This window comes from Dasypus novemcinctus, chromosome 5 (genome assembly GCF_030445035.2).
Source record: "Dasypus novemcinctus isolate mDasNov1 chromosome 5, mDasNov1.1.hap2, whole genome shotgun sequence".
Classification (NCBI taxonomy): Eukaryota; Metazoa; Chordata; class Mammalia; order Cingulata; family Dasypodidae; genus Dasypus; species Dasypus novemcinctus.
The window spans coordinates 150,148,625-150,155,700 of NC_080677.1; the positions used below are offsets into that span (position 1 = coordinate 150,148,625).

General features: G+C 40.9%; 1 pseudogene; it reads right to left on the reverse strand.

Annotated features, from left to right (window-relative positions):
* Positions 1–591: 591 nt before the first annotated feature.
* On the reverse strand, positions 592–1,201 carry LOC101433144 (translationally-controlled tumor protein-like; annotated as a pseudogene).
* Positions 1,202–7,076: the final 5,875 nt, after the last annotated feature.

A 7,076-nucleotide genomic window follows, 5' to 3' on the forward strand; every position in this document is an offset into this window, starting at 1 on the left:
TTCTAGATTTTTCTAGAACTTGGTTCTACTTGATTTATGATAAATAAGCTCAGACAATGCTTAGCTTCCAACTGTATTATACAGTCTTTTTTTGTTCTTTTGGTACATTCTTCCAGAATTAGTTGCTTCGGTTTACAGATGATGAAATGTATAAAGAACCACTTCAAATGTTGGCACTGCTATGAACACGGTCTCTCCCTTCAAATCAGAATTAAAACTTTTGGTTCTTATTTTTATATTTCAGTCCCAGAAGTAAGTTAACTGTAGACATGGTTATTTGAAGACAGTCTTGTGCTGCACAGTAGTTATCTACAGACAGGCTCTAGTTCCTCCAGGAAAACTACAGAATGTATTTAAATATATTAAACTGAGGCATTCTGTCAAATTAGTTTAAGTGCTTTTTTATTTTTAGACAAGGTACATGACATGTTTTTCTTAAAAACAATGACTCTGATCCAAATAAATCAGAATACAAATAAATGATGAGTTCAAGATGGCACCAGTCCATCTGTAAGTCCTGGTGTGGTGTGGATGACAAGCAGCAGCCAGTTAGGATGGCAGGTGATCAATCCAAAGCAGTTGCCAAATTTGTTAACATTTCTCCATTCCTAAGTCACCCTTAAAGAAAATCATATATGAGGTCACACCATCCTCTGCAGTCCAGGAGAGCAACCATACCATCTGGTTTCATGTTTTCACTAATAGAGGACTGATAGTTGTTGAAATTAGCAAGGATATGCTTAATTTGTTCTACAGCCCCTGTCATAAAAGGTTTTACTCTTTCTGGTCTCTGTTCTTCAAATTTGCCTTTGATCGATTCCATGTAATCTTGGATGTACTTCTTGTAGGCTTCCTTTGTGAAGCTGGTTTCCTGCCAGGTGATGGTTCATGATAATATCTCCACCAGTTATGACCGTGCTTTTGGTGCCTTCACCCTCCAGCTTTCAGCAGAGACACTTCCACCAATGAGCGAGTCATCATTGCTGCCATCTGCCCAACTGACCACCTTCCCTTCCACCTCGAGGCACGGGCCGTCTGCAATCTCTCGGATCTTGTGAATGTTGGAGAACATCTTGTGGTGGCTGATGTGGTCCCAGTAGATGATCACGATGGAGGCTGGAGGGAAGTGGCAGTGGCAGCAGTGTGACAGGATCCTGGAGCTGTACTGGGGTAGGAGGAAGTTGGCAGAAAAGGCCCTCATGAAATTAATTTTAAGACACATGAATATTAAGCATGGACACAATGTAACTAGCCAAACCTCTTTCAACCCAAAATTACACCTTATAAACTTGCAGTGTTTTGTGTCATATATAAACAGATCTATACATAGCTAAATTCTCTGTACTGGAACCAAATATCAGCTTTAGTACATTTTGTTACATGTCCCCAAAAGATCCACTTGACATCCTCCCCACCGCAGTGTAAGGTATATATTATATATTCGGGCAAATTTATATTAGGCACTTGTTTTATAGACAGCTATGTTGACAACATAAGTCTATTACTGTTGTTTTTTTTTTTAAGATTTATTTTATTTATTTCTCCACACCCTTTCATTGTTTGCACTTGCTGAGTCTGTTTTTCTTCCTTGTCTCTTCAGGAGGCTCTAGGAACTGAACTGGGACCTCCGATATGGAGGGGGGCACCTAATCTCTTGAGCCACCTTAGTTCCCTACTTTGTTGTGTATCTCATTGCATTTTTCTTCTTGTTCCTCTTGTGTCAGCTTGTTGTGTCAGCTTCCTGTGCCTGCCCTTTGTTTCAGCTCTCTGTCTTGCTCATCCTCTTCAGGAGGCACCAGGAAACTCTGCTCCTTGCTATGTTGTGTCTCTCATTATGTTTTTCTTCTTGTGTCTCTTGTTGCATCACCCTGCTGCATCAGCTTGCTGTGCCTGCCTGTCATGCCAGCTCACTGTCTTCTTTAGGAGGCATGGGAAACCAAACCAGGGACCTCCCATGTGGTAGGTGGGACCTCTACCACTTGACCCACATCTGCTTCATCTATTACTGCTTTTAAAAATAAAGTCCCCAAGAATGAAATCAAGGGGAAGCAGATGTGGCTCAAGAGATAAGACCTCCACCTACCAGATGGGAGGACCTGGGTTCAATCCCTGGGGCCTCCTGGTGAAAAAGAAGAAAAAGCGTGCCACACAGTGAGCTGATTGCCTACATGGTGAGCCGAGTGCCCATGTGGGTGCCTGTGCAGTGAGCCAAATGCCCACATGGTGAGCCAAGTGCCCACGAGAGCACCTGCATGGCAAGCCAAGTGCCCGTGAGTGCCCACGTGGTGAGTCAGTGCCCATGCGGCAAGCCAGTGCCCAACTGGCAAGCCTACTGCCCGTGCAGCAAGCCGAGTGCCTGCATGGTGAGCCAGTGCCCACGCAAGTGAGTCATGCAACAAGATGATGATGAAACAAAAGAGAAACAAAGGGGAGAGTCAAGGTGAAGTGCAGCAGAGACCAGAAACTGAGGAAGCACAATCGACAGGGAATCTCTCTCCACATCAGAGGTCCCCAGAATCGAGTCCCAGTGCATCCTAGAGGAGAAAGATGAGAAGAGAAGACAAAAAGAGAAATCGATACAGAAGATCACGCAGCGAATGGACACAGAAAGCAAAAACAGCAGGACGGGGGAGGGGAAGGGGAACAAAAGAATGTAATCATGGCTTTCTACATTCTGGAAATGCCAAAGCTCACTGAATCTACTCAGAGTGCACCCTCAATCTGAGTGATTATTGTAGTTTATTAGAATCTGTCTGATTCCTAATGTTATCAATTATAGATTAATAAGAGAATTTAAGATACTAAATATATTGACTCCTAGAAATGTGTCATGAATAAGAGTTTGAATTCAGCCTTTTTTCACAAAACCTTATGTTTGTGAGAGTCTAGAAACCCTGAAGATGCAGGCGACCCAATCCCCCCAACAAGGTGTACCACTAAACAAGGTATGTCCTCTATTTTATTTTAAGGTTAAAATACAACCTCATTTAAGAAACATGGATACCTGTCAACTTCATTGTTCACACCAAGCATTTGCTTTTAAAAAGTTCAGCTAGTGGTGGTGGTGCTGCTGGAAAGGCTCAATTTGAAAATTAGCAGGGAATCAGTGGGCACACTCTGGTTTGCACAGGGTCGGGGCCAATTGGCTAGATTTGTGGACAATGGTAAATGTGACTCACAGCATTTATCTCCACATGTGCAAAGCAAAGAGAACTGTTATCTTAATAACCAAGTTAAAACCCACATTCTTTTTTTAATGTGATATCTTAGGCAAATGTAATTTCTGGTTCAATTTATTGTACTAATTCCTAATATCTCACAACAGGTTATGTTTGTGCAAATAAATATTAAACATATGCAGCCCTTCCTTTTGAGATAGTCCAGGGAAAAATGCTATTTTTCCAGTGGCCATACTACACAGCTGAACATAAAGCATTTCTTTGACAATACAGACCAAAGCTAAAACAATTTTTTCACATAATTTATAATATACAGTCATGATTTACAAGCAGTAGCAGTGGGGCCAAGGATTGACGATAAATTCATGGGGAAAAAAATTTAAACCCTGAAAAAAAATTCAGCTAATATTTTCAGGTGGTTTGAAATATTACCACCATTATTTACCTTTAAATAATGGGTGAAATTCATCAGTTTGATTTAATGAAAAGCAATGTGCACAAAGACTTAAATTAAGGACAATTTATGTACTTTTTTCCCCTAAACTAATAGCAATATGTATTTAATTTGAAGGTTTGAAAGTTTAAGCTTACTTTACACATCTGCAAGAGCATATGGGCTTAAAAATTTTTTTTTCATTGTTTATAGGACATGTATTTGTTGAGCACCAACAATCTGCCAGGCACTGTGCAAAGCACCAGGAATTACAAAAGCCCCTACCCTCGTGGAGTTCATGGTTTGAATAATCCAGGGGAAATTTAAGAGAATACCAGAGGAAATTTTCTAAGCCCAAGATCTTTGTAAAATGGTGATCAACACAAAATCTTTTTCTTTTTAATTTACTTTTTTCAACAAAACACTTATGCAAGGGAAGTTGCCTCACTTCGCAGTGGAGGTAAGGCACACTGCATTTTTCAAATAGCTGATTTTGGTTAAAAATTTTTTCCTATTCACTGAGTTCTATATCTCTTCAAACATATGAAAATGACTTTATTGACCCACTATTAAAATGACTTTGTGAATTGTTATCACGATAGCAATGATGACCTGAGCTGGTCACCTATTCCATCTGTTCTTTTAATACCAATGCATCTGTCCATACTGGCTGTGTTAAGGAACTTATGCAACAGCAACTTTGCCATATGAAGTTTTCAAGGCAGAGTTAGAACTGTGCCCCAGGCCTCAACCCCTGTACACTAAGCCAAGTAAGGGACGGTTAAAGAGAAGGTATTCTCTCATTTCTACTGAGTGGGTGTCATAGTTTTCCTGCGCTTCAATCACAAATACCCACAATGGGTTGGCTTAAAAATAAGATTTATGGGGAAGTAGATGTGGCTCAAGTGATAGAGCTTCCGCCTACCATATGGGAGGACCCGGGTTTGACCCCTGGGGCCTCCTGGTGAAAAAGAAGAGAAAGTGTGCCCATGCAGCAAACCAGTGCCCACACAAGTGCCCGCATGGTGAGCAAGTGCCCGCGCAAGTGAGTCATGCAACAAGATGATGATCCAACGAAAGAGAGACAAGGGGAGAATCAAGGTGATGCACAGCAGAGAGCAGGAACTGAGGTGGTGCAATTGACAGGGAACCGCTCTCCACATCAGAGTCTCCAGGACCAAATCCCAGTGAATCCTAGAGGAGAGAAAATGAGAAGACAACACAGACAGAAAAAACAGCAGGGTGGGAGGAGGGAAAGGGGAAAAGTAAATAAACAAATAAATCTCTTTTTAAAAACAGGGTTCATTGTCTCACAGCTTTGAAGCTAAGACCAACATCAAGGTGCCAGCAAGGCAACACTTCTCTCCCAAGTCTGTGACACTCTGGTGCTGGCCGCCAGTGGTCTTTGGGTTCTCTTGATTTCCAGCTTCGGGCTCTGTCCTGTGGCTTGTCTGGCCTCTGTCTGAATTTCTTCTCCTTATGAAGGACTCCAGAAATCTGAATTTAAGACCCAACTTCATTCAGTTAGGCCACACTTTAACTTACAATAACATCTTCAAGAGATCCTGTTTACAATAGGTTCATACCCAGGAAACGTGGAGTAAGATTAAAAATATGTCTAAATTGGGGTACATGATTCAATATGCCACAGAGGGGAAGCAGTTCTTTCATGTCTTCTAAACGAGAAATGCCAACCAAGGATGAAATGAGTCTTTGCTAGTTCTACTTCCTGAGGTTAAGTCCTAGCCTCTCTCTATGGCTCTTCTGTTCCTGAAAAGTCTACTTACATTTCTGCCCATTGAAAAAGAAATTGATTTGAGTAAAGGAACTATAAGTGTAAATTTTTATAGATTTAAATAATTAAATTTCAAAACAGTCTATGTCCAAATGAAAATGCTTTCTCTAAGTATTCTCCTTTTGTGTATACAAAATGAAGATAAACATTTTAAAAACAAAATAATGCAAGGAAAGAGAAAAGAAGAAAGAAATAGTTTTACACAACTACCTTTTGAGAACACAGCAGTAAAGAACCCAAGTAGTCTGGTTCTTCTGGAAAGTGCCTCCATCAGTCAGGGTTCTCTAGGGAAACAGAACCGGCAGGAGATATCTGTAAACAGTATGAGATATTATAAATTTGTCTCATGCATCTGTGGGGATGCACAAGTCTAAATTCCATAGGGCAGTCTGTAAACCAGGGACTCCAAAGAAGGTCCTTGATGAGTTCCCAGGAGACACTGGCTGTCTGAAGTAGAGATGGGAATTGTCTCTCTGGATGCTGAAATCACTTCCCCTTTTAAGGCCTTCAACTGATTGGATAAGACATCACTCATTGCTGGCGGCAATCTCCTCAGTGGATTGTAGATGTAACCAGTCATCTATGCAATCAACTCACTGATGATTAAAGTCCATGAAATGCCCTTGCATTACCATTAGCCAAGTGCTTGCTTTATCAAACAACTGGGTACCATTACCCGGCTAAGGTGATACATTAGTGTAACCATCACAGTGCCTTTCAAAGGACACTGAAAGAGACATTAAAGTTGGACCGTCCCTCTGCACAGGTCCCTCACTTCATGGATCCATCACTCCAGCCAGACCCTGTGTCTCCATCCTTAGCCACTTGCCAAAATGCAAGAAACTGGTCAACCATCTTATCACATATTGTCATCTCTCAACTTCCTTAAGTTTTCTCCCACCCACCTCTACCCTTCAACCTCTGGTGACTTTCCTTCCAAGGTTATTCAATTTTAAATAAATTATTTTTTATCCTCAACTAGATGTATCTCTGAGTTTATGGATTCTGGATCTACCAAACCACACTTCTCTTTACAGTCATCTACTAAAATGATGGTCAAAACTTTGCAACCTACCCCACAAACACCCAGGCGCACACATTTATTAATTGACTCTGGTTTAAGTTTTGATTTCCACTCCAACATCTACTATCATGCTTGCATTAAGTCAATGTCCATGTGGAGAAGTCCCATTTCCAAATAAGATGTAGAAGGTCATGAAATTACTTCATTCCTGTTATTACAAGAATACACTGGATAAAACTAAAAGCATGTCATTAACATTCAGTAGCTCCAAAGTTGTCGAAATGAACTAAATTTTAGAGAGGAGCAAGCCCTTTCTAGATAAGCAGAGCTCAGAATCTATTTCATACTTGGGGCCAATTGCCTAAACTGGGTATGGGTGGACAGATACGAGAGCCCGCCAAAAATGGAAATACTTTTCTGGAATTAGGAGAAACAAGGCAAACAATTGGAGCTGGCATGACAGATTGGACTCTGGAAGAGCCCCAAATACAAAATTAATTCTACCCTGGAGGAATGTTGTTGAGTAAATGGTCATAGGAGTGGAACTGGAAAGTAAAAAGTTAAAAAGTAGAAAGTTGCTGTGCTGAGAGGTTAGAATGATACTGGAAAATGTCAATTCAGTTTGACATTATGCCATTAGTGATC